The sequence below is a fragment of the Rousettus aegyptiacus genome, unplaced genomic scaffold, assembly GCF_014176215.1.
Source record: "Rousettus aegyptiacus isolate mRouAeg1 unplaced genomic scaffold, mRouAeg1.p scaffold_m13_p_12, whole genome shotgun sequence".
Classification (NCBI taxonomy): domain Eukaryota; kingdom Metazoa; phylum Chordata; class Mammalia; order Chiroptera; family Pteropodidae; genus Rousettus; species Rousettus aegyptiacus.
The window spans coordinates 22,840,035-22,854,160 of NW_023416287.1; the positions used below are offsets into that span (position 1 = coordinate 22,840,035).

Below are 14,126 nucleotides of genomic sequence, written 5' to 3' on the forward strand. Positions count from 1 at the left end.
GATTAAGATGGTATCTGTCTGTTTTCTCTACTGTAAATTTATCTATTTTTAATTTGTAGTCAATAAATGTTTTGTGAGAAAGGCAATGTGACCATATAAATATTCCTTGTCAGACTTTGGCTGACTAGTTAGCATCACTGGTATTTCTTGGCTGGATTATTACTACAGTGGTTGCCAAATGATATTTTTTCTAATTTCATTATCTCTTCCACATTCATCAATTGACATACCATTATAAGGGAAAGTTTATTTTCTCCTTATCTATTGTATTAATGTGAACTTATGGATTCCTATTTTATTCATTGAGTTATTATCTATTAATATAATTTGTTATTTGATGCTGAATTTGTCCTGTATTTGGCTAGGGCAAGCCCTTAGCTTTAAGCTGGTGCCTTTATCCTTTTGACATGTCCTATCATTCTTTGATCACTTCCCTTGTTCACATCTGGTACAAGATGTTTCAGTCTCTTCCTGTTTTCATGTCCCAGCCCTGAAATCTGTCATTTCATCCAGGAGCCCTCGTTCCTTTTATTGGAGAATGTATTTAGAAACCAGATCTGAATGCATCTGTGGCATCACTGTTTCTAGGCCCTCTCAGTGAACAAAGCTCAGGTATATATGTATATATATTCAGACATATATATTTACACTTAAACCTGCATCCATTTCTCTCTCTCTCGCTGTGCATAAAATTCTGTGAGTTCACACTGATTCCAGTCTAACACCTCAGAGTTCATTTTATTTTTCTCTCTTTCATATTTGTGACTTCTTCCTCTGACAGAGAAACTTGGCTCCTATTATTCTTAATATATTTACTTAATTGATCAAGCCCCTCTAATGTACCCAGTCTGTCTTTCCTAATGAGACTATGCGGATGCCAACCTTGCTCAGTACCACCTAGTGGTTTTTAGCCTGCATTATTCAGGAAGAAAGGAAATACAGTGGATCATCATTATTTGCAGATTCCATATTTGCAGATTTATCTACTTGCTAAAATGGATTTGTAACCCCAAAATCAGTACTTGCTTTCATGATCATTCATGGACATGTACAGAGGGGTGAAAATTTTGTGTGGTTCAACAGTACATTCCTAGCTGAGGTCATACAAGGTGATAACTCTACCTTCTTGTTTCAGCTCTCATTTTGTAAACATGTGTCCTTTTTTTAGTCTATTTGGTACCATGTTTTTTGTATTTTGTTATGCTTTTTTATTGGTAATTTCATTGTTTAAAACGGCCCCCAAGCATAGGGCTGTAGTGCTGTTTAGTATTCCTTAGCTGAGGAAGGCTGTGATGTTTGCCTAATGGAAAAAACGTGTTAAATAGACTTTGTTCAGTTATAAGTTACAGTGCTCTTGGCCATGAGTTCAGTGTTAATTGATAATATAATACATCTAGAAAAAGGAAGAGGAAATTTGCCAATCTGTACATGAGGTCACTTACTCCAGAAAGTGCTAAGGTAACATCTGTAGTACATGGCGAACCGAGGGAAAAGAGGGAAAAGTGGGTAAATGTGTGGATTTGTGAGATGATGAACAGAAAAAAAGGCGTAGTGGACATCATTGTTGTCCACTACAAGCATTGAGTGTTTTTTGTCACACAAAGGTATTTGATTTTGTTAAATGCTTTTTCTGCACTGAGATGATCATGTTCCCCCCCTTTAATAATATGATGTATAATAACATTGATACATAGGCTTTTAAATAGCAATTAGCTGTTAGCTTCTCTTTTATCCTATCTTTTGCATTGTTGTAGGGTTTATTACGAATGACTGTTCAGCAAAATTATATTGCAGGCATATCTTCAGGATAGCAAACATGAGATTATCTTTTAAAAAATCAACTTTATTGAAGTATCATTGATCTTTTTACAATAAAACATACCCATTTTCCATATACAGTTGGATGAGTTTTGCCAAATTTATATACCTGAGTAACTAACTACCACCACCTTCAAGATACATAACATTTCTTTAACTCCAGAAAGTTCCCTTGTGCCCTTCCCAGTCATTCTCCTCCAACCCCTTCATGGGCCCCAGGCGACTGTGGATCTGCTTTCTGTTACTATAAATTAGATTTGTCTTTTCTAGAGTTTTTAATTCTAAGAATCATATACAGTTGACCTTTGATCAACATGGGTTTGAACTGCACAGGTCCACTTACACGTGGATTTTTTCAGTTGACCATGCAGTTCAAACTGCGTTGTTTACGGTCAGCTGTAGCATGTGCTATTTCACCCGGATTCTTTCACTCAGCGTGTTTTTGACATTCATCTGTGTTGTTAGATGTATTATTAGGTAATTCCTTTTTTCTGAGTAGTATTCCATTGTGTAAATATACTATACAGTCATTGCTAGGTATCCATGGGGCATTAATTCCAAGATTCCCCCTTCCTGTACCAAAATCCCCAAATGCTCAAGTCCTTTATTATATAAAATGGCATAATATTTGCATACACTCTATATACATCCTCCCTATAACTTATAATATCTATAACTTATAATATCTCATACAATGTAAACTTATAATATCTCATACAATGTAAATGGTTATGTAAACTGTTATACTGTATTGTTTAGGAAATGATGACAAAAAAAGTCTGTACATGTTCAGTACAGACACAGCAATAGTAGACCTAACTATAGTACATGGCAGCAACAGTATAACATTTCCCCCTGAATATTTTTGATCCACACTTGGTTGAATATGGGGGGCCCAGTATTTTGTCTTCCATATATTAATAAGCATTTATGAATTGAAGCTGCTAGGAACATGCGTTTCATTTGAATAGATGTTTTTATTTCTTTGGGGTAAATCTTAGGAGTGGAATTGCTGGGTTTTATGGTTTAAGTATATATTTAACTTCATAATAACCTGCCAAACTGTTATCTATGGTTTTATACTTTACGTTTACATCAGCGCTGTGCAAGAGTTTCAGTTCCTCCATATTCTCTCCAACACAGTATCATCAGCCTTTTACTTTTTAGCCATTGGGTAATGGGTTTGTGATGGTATATCATAGTGGTTTTTATTTGCATTTTCCTAATGGCTAGTATGGTGAGCATCTGTTTATGTGCTTATTGGCCATTTGTATTTTTGCCTTTGTGATGTATCATTTTAAATCCTTTGCCTCTTTTTTTTTGGATTATTATATGTTAATATTGTCTTATGCTTGAGTTGTAAGAGCTCTTTATATATTCTGGATATATACATTAATCATATATATGTATTATGAATGTTCTCTCCCAACTTGTGGTTTGGTTTTTTGTTTTTTAATGATCTCTCAAGGAGCAGAAAGTTGTAATTTTGATAAAAGTCCAAATTAGTCATTTCAAAAAAAGTTCATGTTTTTTTGTGTTCAATCTAATAAGTCTTTATAGTAGGTAGAATTCTGAGATCACCCCTGATGACCTACACTCATGTAATTGTTTCTCCTGTGAGTATGGGCAGGACCTGTGAATGTGATGAGATTTCACTTCAGTGATTATGTTACATTACATGCCAAAAGGAATATTAAAGGTATAATTAAGTCACTAATCAGTTGATTTTGAGTCAGTCAAAAGGGGGTTATGCAGATAGGCCTGACCTAAACTCAGGAACCCTTAAAATCTGGGTCCAGAAATCAGAGCCAAGAGAAGTCAAAGAATTTGAAACAGGATTAAACAAGAAGGATATTTTTTCTATTGCTGGCTTTGAAGATGGAGAGGTCCATATGGCAAGTATTATAGATGGCCTCTAGCCATAAGAAGTAGCAAAGAAACAGAGACCTTAGTCATACAAGTGTAAGAAACTGAATTTTGCTGCAACCATGTGTACTTGGGAGAGGAACCTGAGTGCCAGATAAGAACACAATCTGACAGACATCTTGAGTTTATCTTTGTGAGACCCTGAGCAGAAAATCCAATCACCTTGTGCTTGAGCTTATGACTTCTAATTCTGTGTTAATTTGTTATGCAGTAATATAAAATTAATACACTATCTCAAAATTGTGAAGTTTTCTTATGCCTTTTAGCTTTTATATTTAGGTCTAGGTCTGATATCTTTTCAGGTTAATGTTTGTATTTTGCATAAGGCTGAGAGTCAAAGTTCATTTTTTTCCATATGGGTGTCTAGTTTCTAGCACTATTTGTGGAAAAGACTGTTCTGTGTTCTCATTGAATTGCCTTGGTATTTTTGTGGAAAATCAATTGATCACATATGTGTGGTTCTATTTCTGGACTCTCCAGTCTGTTCTCTAGGTTTATATATCTGTCCTTATACCCATAGCTTACTGTCTTGTTTACTGTCAGGTAGCCTTCCAACTTTTATCAAAATCGTTTTGGCTATTCTAAGTTCTTATCATTTCTATGTAAATTTTACAGTCAACTTTATATTTTTTTAGTTCTGCAGTTATTTTTCTAGATCCAAGATTGTTTCTTTATTTCTCTGTGCAGTGTTTTGGATAAAGTCTTCCGAAATATTTTCCAAAAACTAATTCTGTATTCAGCTGTGCCTTCTTTAGTGGTTAACCCATGTATAGAATTTTTTTTTTAATGCCTACAGCACCTGGTATTCCTAGGTGGTCTCCTATCCAAGTACTAACCAGGCCCAACCCTACTTAGTAACTTCCAAGATCAGACGAGATCGGGCACATTCAGGGTGGCATGGCCGTAGACTGGAATTTTTTATTTCAGTGACTGTGTTTTTACTCTGGAAATTCCATTTATTTCTGTTTATTTTTTTTTTTCAAAAAAGTATTTTATGCCTGCCTTATGGTTTCGATGCTTTTATCTTTAATCATTGTTAAATACGCTTATTTTGTAGTTTTTATGAATCCTATGCATTTTGTGTTAAGTGTTTGCCTTTCCGCAGTGGTTTTACTTTTGTTTCTACTGGAGACGTCTAGGGGTTTCACTGCCATGGACCAATTTTGCTAATTTTTCATGGAGAGGAGGTCCTGCATCATAAGATAGAGTAAATTTAGGACTCAAATACATACGAAGCATATTTTTATGGTTTCATATTCTCAAAGGGAGACTTTTCATCCCCTTACCAACAGCGCAAACTGAGGCAGACAAGCTTTCTGGTCTTATTCAGGAAGGTGGATTTTTTCCCCCTTGTCTTTTTTTATTGAGAGCATAGGTCTTTGAGAGCCACAACTTTTAAAGAGGTCTTGGATCCAACACCACACCTTTCTCAAGGGCCTTTTCTTCTTTTCTCCTGCTTTCTGTCTCCTTTCCTTCACTTCCCTTGGTTACTGAAATGTCTTAACAAATGCTTCTGGGGCCAATACAGAGGTCAGCACTTCCGTGCAGCTCTGACTTTTAGTTCACTCTTTGTTTCGTGCCACTGACATTTTTTTTTCTCCTTGAGAACTTAACCGAGCTTTCAAAGGATGTTAGCATGTATTCATTTCTAGATTTTAGTAGATTTTCTAGATTGCCGTATTGCAAGGTAAAAGAGATAAGACTGTGCTTTAAGGGTCAAATTTAATATACAGAAATACTGGATATCAGACAAAGTATAAAATTACTTTTTACATATTTATTTCTATTTTTAAATGGCAGGTCCTCTTTAAAAAGAGAGATCAAGAGCCTGATTTTCCTGTCTGCTTCCTCAGGAAGCAAAAAGGCAGAAACTTGGTGAATAGCAAGACCATTGGTTGCTATAGTAAGCATGGGACTTCCTGGCAATGGCTCTATTAACAGTAGAAAATGGAACCATGACAGTGTCTCTAATTTGCCACAAGGTTTTATTTCTCATCTTTGGTGTAGGAGTTTCTGCTATATAAAGAAATTGCTCTTCCCAGTTTGTTTTATTCATTCAATCAGAGAGTGATTAGAAAATATCACTGGCGGTGTACATTGCACCATACTTATAAGTTTTATAATTGTTTGACAATTGTGATAAATTTCAAACGGGTCTTTCCTTTTAGCTCCTTGAGGGAAGCCGTTTTCCTCATGTGACATATTGATGTACATTATTAATAGGCCCTTTTAAACCAGGAGTGAGAGCATAGATTTTAGAATAAGATATACCTGGGTTTGAGTCTCAATCTAGACACCTACCAGTTGTTTAACTGCGGACAAGTTATCTAACTACTCTGTGCCATAGTTTATCTGCAAAAGCATCTATTCGTTGTGCTCGTTTTAAAGATAATGTTAAATAATATACATTATACAGTTTGACATGGTGCCTGACACGTAATAAGTGGGTATTATCCTGATCCTTGTTGAGCTGCTCCTTTTTGATGTGTCTGGTTCTCTCTGATTGGTAAATGGCCATTCTGTTGGCATCTTCCAAGATTTGACCAAGTTGATTGTTCCAAAGATCCAAACAATATTCATTGGCCTTGAAAAGCAGAAAAAGCACCCATAAAACATAAATGAAGTACTTATTAAAGCATTGACTAGTAGCGAACATTATTATTTGTACTTAACAAGGTATATGTTTGCCTGATCTTTAATTAATTTTAAAATTTGCTTTTTTTTCTTTCTCTTTAAACCTACGATCAGGTTCAAGAATAAGCTAAACCAAAAAGAAACAGATGTCTTACAATAAAGAGTCAGATTAGTAGAGATACCATTAACTTTCATGGTGGTGCAATTTTCTCTGTGTTTTAGACAAAGGGAAAGACTTAAATGAAGAAAAGCTCTTTTATAGGTTGCCTACAGCATGTGTTCTAGAGATTCTGCTAGTCTCTATGGATATTAGTAAGATGTAGTTCTTACCCTCAAGGATCTTACTCAGTTGAGGGAGGCCATAAACAGTTGCAGTGGTTTGTGACAAGTACTTTGCCAGAGGTCATGATTGACTGTGATGCGTAAAAGAGAGAAAGGAATTGGGACATTTAGGATTTCTGGCTTGGGCAAGGGGGTAGACCAGAGTTGGCAAACTGTGACCTGCTGACAGTTTTGCACAGCTCACAAACTAAGAATTGTTTTTACATTTTTAAATGGTCGAAAGTAATCAAAAGAATGTTTTGTGACATGGAAATTATATAAACTTCAAATTTTGTATAATTTCATAGTTTTATTGGACAAAGCTGTGCTTAAACTTGTCTGTGGCTGTTTTTGTGCTACAACAGCAGAGCTGGGTAATTGTGACAGAGGCTGTATTACCTGCGAAGCCAAATATTTACTGTGAGGCTCTTTACAGAAAAAGTTTGCTGACTCTTAAGGTAGATGGTTCATTTTTATCCACTGACATAAGCAATTAAGGAGGAACAGATATAGGATAAAATGACATCTTTCTGTGAGTGTTAGTTATTTGAATCAGAGGCACTTGTGGTATATGCAGGTCTAGAAGGCAAGGGCATTCATAGATCTGGAGTTCTGAAGAGAACTGAGGCTGGAGATAGATGGGGGAAATTATGAGATCCATAAGACTTGTATGGAGAAGTGATTCTCAGCTCTGGCTGTGCATTGGAATCACTTGGGGGTACTTATCAATAAACAAACAAACAAACAAACAAACCCAGATACTGCCTGGGACATTCCCTGCCATCTCAACTCCCCTTCCCCTGGCTGGTTTGGGCACGAGGACTTTTTTAAAACTCCCCAGCTGATGCTAATAGGCAGCCAGCTTTGGGACTACTGGTATAGCGTAAGGACAGTACCTTGAGGAACATCAATATTGCAGGGGCAATTCCAGATCTATTGAGAAAAAATGCTGATTGAGTGATGATAGGAATTGGGGGAGTGGTCAAATTCTGCAGTTTGGTAGCATGAGGACTGAAGATTGAGAATTCTCTTTTAGAAATCACTGTTGACTCTATCAAAAACAGTTCTTCATCAATGTGGAGACCCAAGTAAGAGGAATTATCAAAAGCTTTAAGGTAGGGGAAGAGAGACACTTATGTGTGAACTATTGAAAAGATGATGAAGAGGAATTTTCACTCAAAAGGCTCATCAGCTCTTTGTTCTGCTTCTGTAGATATGCTTGCTGCATAGGCGATATTTGAAATTAACTAAAGACTCATCTTTTCTTTTGCTTGTTCTATCTAAGCAACAAATGTAACTGCCTATACCCCCTAGCCACTTTCAAGCTTTGTAATTCTTTGTAACTGCCTGCAACCCATAGCAACTCCCTTGCTTTGTAATTGTCTAAGGACAGATTAACCAGTCAGCCCGTGCCAAATAAGTTCAATATAAGGAATGTTGCAACTAAGCTCCCCAGATCTTCAGAGCGCTAGGGCCTGCCAGGCATAATAAACCTGAGTTCTCCACCTCTCTGAGTGCTGCTTGGTTTCTCGCTGGTCTGATTTTTGCAACTTTTCTGCAACAATGGAAAGCGGGGTGGGGGTGGGGTTGGGACAAGGGCAGGGAGTGATAGCTGGAATGGGGAGACACTGGAGATGTAGTTTGTTCAAGAGTGGTATTTTAAGGTGATAAAGCTTTGAGCCTATTTATTTGCTGAAAGAGTCAACTGTCAGTAAGGAAACTGCCTGGTTTTACAGTTATCAGATGCCACCATTCAGTTTTGATAGAAAGAGGAAAAGAGCTGGATTTTGAATATTTCTTGGAACAATATTAACATTTTTGTCTTTTTGGAATTGTTTGTTTAATGTGTTTCCTACATTTAGATACGTTACCAGTATAGCCGGAAAGAGAAATGAACCTAGGTATTGAGAAACAAGGCCAACAACTGATCTTTGCTCACCCAGTCACTGTCATCTTGTCTGGGGCCTTAATCTCATCTGTGAGAACAGGAGGGTGAACTGAACAGGCTTCATAGTCTCTTCCAAAAGTTTTAATTTAAACTAGTGCAAATTTGATTTTTAAAAATTGGGAAACTGAGTTTATGAGATGTCTGTAAAATCTGCCTGATCTTTTAGTTCCTTAGTACCTGGGCATGCACTTTTTTTGAGGAACTCCAGCAGGTTGGTTATGATTTACCCCTCAGTGAATTTGGGCATATTGTTTACAAAATATATCAGTTTTTCCTGCCATAAGAATATTTCATCAGGAGCAAAATCTCACATAAAGTCTTCCTTTAATTTTTTTCTTTTTGTGTTTAAATAATAGATGGTAGTTAAGGAATACTTGGATGGTACAGAGATCACACCGTTGTTAACATTTTGGTTTATTTATTGGGAGTCTTTTTTTTTCCCCTCCATTGGTTTTTGTTTCTTCATCAATGTAAATACAATTAATATATGTGTCAATTGGGTTCTCCAGGAAGCAGATTGAAATGGAATAGGAGGGCTAAGGGCTTATTGGTATGAATATAAAAGGGGCTGCAGACCTGGCAAGCTCAGGAGGCCACATGGCAGTCCTGACAAGCTCAGCAACTGAAAGTAACCACTTAGGATGGTCAGATCATAAATTCCTAACTGGGCAGGTCATGGTGGGTAGTCATGTCCTATGCCTATAGCTTCTTCAGCAAAGGTGAGTCTATCTTAAGCAAGCCCTATCCATTCTTCTTACACATCTAAGATAACATACCTTTGAAATGTCAGAATAATTTTCTTTTGAAGACTCCACAGAAAGTACAAACTGGCACCAGAGCACAAAACCATGAAATTCCTCATTGTTATCTTGTTGCCTGCATACCATCTTTATTTACTGTAAATGTTAAATATTAAATGTTAACTATCCTGTACCCACCAATGTAAAAGAAGTATGTATCTCTTAATTTTACTTTTTATTCAGTTCTTGAGATCGCCTTGCTTTGCTTTTTCCAGCTTACTTAATCTGCCACCAATGGATTTCATAGAACCTTCTTTACGTTTTCTCTCTCTCTCTCTCTCTCTCTCTTTTTTTTTTAATACCTACAACACCTGGGTTCCTCGGTGGTCTCCCATCCAAGCACTAACCAGGCCCAACCCTGCTTAGCTTCCGAGATCAGATGAGATCAGGCACGTTCAGGATGGCATGACCGTAGACTGTTTTCTCCTTTGATTATAAATATGTAAGAAGAACTGCCAAACTGTCAATCTCCAGAGCACTTTCTCAGTCCATTGGGATCTTGCTTCTGGGTATGTCTTCAGATTTGGCTCAGATAAACTCATATACAGTTTTTCTATAGGTTTGGATTTTTTTTTTTTTTAATTTACATTGGGGAGAATTGTCTGTGAGGGAAAAAGGAGAAGAGTAGGATTGAGTATGAGAAGCCACCAGACTACAGTGCACACCTGACAAAGTCTCCGTCAGCCCAGATTGCCTAATAGAGGAGCATCTCACCAGATGAAAATGCTAGGGCCTTAGCCACAACATTGCCCAGTCTTTGGGCAGTCAATGAATGTCTTTGTCTGAAGTTCTTTACTATATTTAGGATTATTTTCTTTGACTAGATTTCCAGAAATAAAATAGATTGGACTGTGTGAACATTCTGAAGGTCCTTTGTGTTCAAAGCGGTTGTCTTTTACAGTGGCAGTGCAATGTATCAGCAGCCTGTGGCACCAGGTACTTAACAGCTTTGGATCTTGTTTACCAGCTCTTGGTTAATTTATAGCCAAAAAATGGTATCTGTTCTTTGTTTCGGATCTACAGTCTTGTATGGTGTTTAGTGGGCTTTGAATTAAGGGATGTGGTTCTTAATTATCTGTCCAAATGTCCAGAGGGGTGAGTGAAGATAATGATAAGAATGAGGGCTCCACAATCAAATTGGCCAGATTCAGCTCCTGGCTCTGCTGTTTATCATTTTGTGACCATAGACAAGTCTGTGTGCATTAGATTATCCATCTGAATAATGAAGATAATGACAACATCTACCTTATAGGGCTATTTTGAGAGTTCAATGAGGTTAAATACATAAAACACTTAGTATAATGCCTGGCTTATTGCATATGCTTAAAAATTAGGTATTTCAATATACATTTGATTATTTTAGTACCTTGAGAATTAGAATGGGAGAGAACATTTAATTCAGACTACTATTTCTTCAAGAGAGAAAAAGAGAGGCTTAAAAAGAGGTTAATGAATTTTACCTGGGTCTCTTAGCTAATGAGTTACAGAGCCTGGACCTGAGATGGGTCTTTGATCGTGCAGAGTTTTTCAACTTTGGCATCTGAGGATAATTCTTTGTTATATGACTTGTAAGACAATAAAAAATATCTTCAGACATTGCCAAATGTCCCCTGGTACATAAACAGTTTTGCAGTAGAATAGTCCAAGTTTTAGAGTAATGGATGAGTGCTCCATTTTGCCTCCACTGGAAAGACCAAATTTCTCATTGAATCCTGTTCTCATGACGTCATCAATGATTTGAATTGATTATTTAAGATGGAACCTTGTTCTACAGCTCTATAAAACATCTTGTTAGAATGTACTGCTCTCCCCAGGAACAATCTATGTGTTTAAATAGGGGAATTTTATCTTTCTAAAGGTTTTCTCCTTTAGTTGCAGGTGGCACAACTAAGGAAAGGTATTTATGGAATTCCAATGAGTGGGAATTGATGATGCAGTTCAGATAACTAAGGTAAGAGAAATAAAAACAGCTACAAGGAGTTTTTTTGCCACTCAAGTTAGTGTCCTCACAAAATAAAGCCAAAATCAAGTTCTCTCTCATTCAATTTTATTTCTAAGCTGTAAGAGTAGCTTATTTTTTATGGTTAAAAACATAATTATCATCCTTTGAGATGTTGACTCTCATCCTGGTCATTCCAAAACATGAATACAGTATATTTTTTCATACATTTAGGTCTAATTTGATCATTCGTGTTTTGCAGTTTTCAACACGTAGTTTCTAATATGTTTCCTTAGATTTATACCTATACATTTCCCCTTTTTGGAGGAGTAATTGTAAATGGTATGTTTTTAAGTTTGTTTTTCAGTTAGTCTGTTTTTTAGTTAGTGTTTCCTACTATATAGAAATATTGATTTTTCTATGTTGACGTTATGTCCCGTGATGGTGCTAAACTTACTAGCTTTAGGAGGTTTTTGTTGGTGGTCATGGTGATTTTTTTCCAAGAGTTTTTTGTAGATTATTTGGGATTTTCTGTGTAGATTACTATGTCTGCTACAAAATAGGGACAGTTTTAGTCCTTTCCAGTCTATGGAAATTTTAGTTTCCTTTTCTTGCCTTAATGCACTGGCAGAGGCGTATGGTACTATGTTAAATAGGAGTGGTGAGAATGGGTATCCTGGCCTTGTTTGTGATTTTAGGGGGAAAGTAACCAGACTAGTTTTTTGTTTTTTGTTTTTTTAAGGTGCCTTTCATCAGGTAGGGGAAGATTCCTTCTATTCCTACTTTGTTGAGAGTTCTTCTCATGAATGGGTGTTGGATTGTGTCAAATTCTTTTTCTGCATCAATTGATAGGATCTTTTTTTTTTTCAATCAATGATCCACATTGAAATTTTTTAAGAAATCGAACCAGCCTTGCATTCCTGGAATAAACCTCACTTGGTCGTGGTGTATTATTCTTTTTATATATATTGATGCATTTGACTTGGTAATATCCTGTTGAGGATTTTTGTTTCTTTCTTCATGAGGGAAATTGGTCTGTAGTTTTCTTTTTGTTTACTGTCTGGTTTTGTTATCAGGATAATGCTGGTATAAAAATAAGAGTTGGGAAGTGTTCTTCTATACATATGGAAGAGATTTTGTAGAATTGGTTATTTTAGTCTTTGAATGTTTAGTGGGATTTGCTGGCAAAGCCATCTGGGGCTGAAGATTTATTTTCAGAAACTGAGTATTTCTTTAATAGCTGTAGAAGTTTTGGAATTTTGTGATTTTTTTCAAGGAATTGGTTCATTTTATCTTCAGTTGCTGGATTTCTGTGTGTGGAGTTGTTCATGGTATTCCCTAATCCTTTTAATGTCTATACCATCTATATAGCAGGGGTCCTCAGCCTCGGGCTGCAGACTAGTACTGGTCCATGGCCTGTTAGGAACTGGGCCGCACAGCAGAAAGTGAGCGAAGCTTCATCTGTATTTGTAGCCGCTCCCCAGTGCTAGCATCACTGCCTCAGCTCCACCTCAGATCATCAGGCATTAGATTGTTGGGGACCACCGATCTATACTGATATTCCTTCTTTTTTAAAGTTGTGAAGGTTCGTCTTATGAATCAAGATACGGTCTATCTTGGAGAATGTTCTGTGGAGCTTGAAAAAAATGTCTAATCTGTTGTTGTTGGATGGAGTGTCCTACAAACATCAATTAGATTTGTTGGTTGATGGTGTTGTTCATTTCATCTGTATCCTTGCTGATTTTCCATCTAGTAGTTTTTTCAGTTATTGAGAAAGGGTGTTGAACTCCCAAACTACAATTTTCAATTTATCTGTCTCTTTTCAGTTCTGCCAGTTTTTGATTCATGTATTTGGAAGCTCTGTTGTTTGGTGCATACCCATTTAGAATTTTTATGTCATCTTGGTGAATTGGCCCTTTTATCATTATGTGTTATTCCTCTTTGTTCCTTATAATTTTCCTCACTGTGAAGAATACTTTATCTGACATTAATATAGCTACTTGAACTTTCTTTTGATTAGTTATTTGCATAGTGTATCTTCCTTCATCCATTTGAAAAAAATTAGTAGAAAAATTTTAAGCAGCTTTTGTTTTACAGAAAAATTGAGTGGAAAGTGCAGAGTTCCTGTATACCTACTTTCTACAAACCTCCCGTCTCCGATTTTTCCTATTAACATTTTGCATTAATGTAGTAGATTTGTTAACAGTCAACAATGAACCAATATTAATACACTATTATTAACTAAAGTCTATAGTTTATATTTGGGTCCATTCTTTGTATTGTACATTTTATGGATTTTGACAAATATATAATGATGTGTATACAATACAGTTTCATACAGAATAGTTTCACTATCCAAAAAATCCTTTCTGCTCCATTTATTCATCCCTCCATTCCTCCCTTTGAAACACTGAATCCATTTATTTTTAACCTACTTATATTGTTGTTATGTTTGAAGTAAATTTCTTGTAGACATCACATAGTTAGGTCTTTTTTTCCCAATTATAGTTGATATTCAGTATTATATTAGTTTCAGATATGTAGCGTAAGTGCTTAGACATTTATATAATTTACAAAGTGATCACCCCAATAAGTCTAGTACCTACCTGGTATCATACAGTTATGCTGTACTTTACATCCCAGTGACTATTTTGTAAGTGCTAATTTGTACTCCTTAATCTCTTCATCTTTTATAAGTGAAATAATATGGTATTTCTTTCTCTGACTTATTTCATTTAAC

General features: G+C 36.1%; 1 protein-coding gene and 2 pseudogenes across 4 annotated transcripts in view; 1 reads left to right on the forward strand and 2 right to left on the reverse strand.

Moving 5' to 3' along the window:
- The window catches only part of PTPRA (protein tyrosine phosphatase receptor type A), a 115,064-nt gene that overhangs the window by 26,218 nt on the left and 74,720 nt on the right, over positions 1-14,126 (forward strand). For 2 of the 4 annotated variants that reach the window (XM_016143926.2, XM_036229579.1), the window contains exon 2: positions 11,320-11,398. The exons of the other annotated variants lie outside the window; for them this stretch is intronic. The gene's annotated coding sequence lies outside the window, so the exon portion shown is untranslated. The remainder of the gene's footprint in view (positions 1-11,319; positions 11,399-14,126) is intronic. 4 annotated transcript variants of the gene reach the window in all.
- On the reverse strand, positions 4,532-4,653 carry LOC118610221 (annotated as a pseudogene).
- On the reverse strand, positions 9,747-9,864 carry LOC118610199 (annotated as a pseudogene).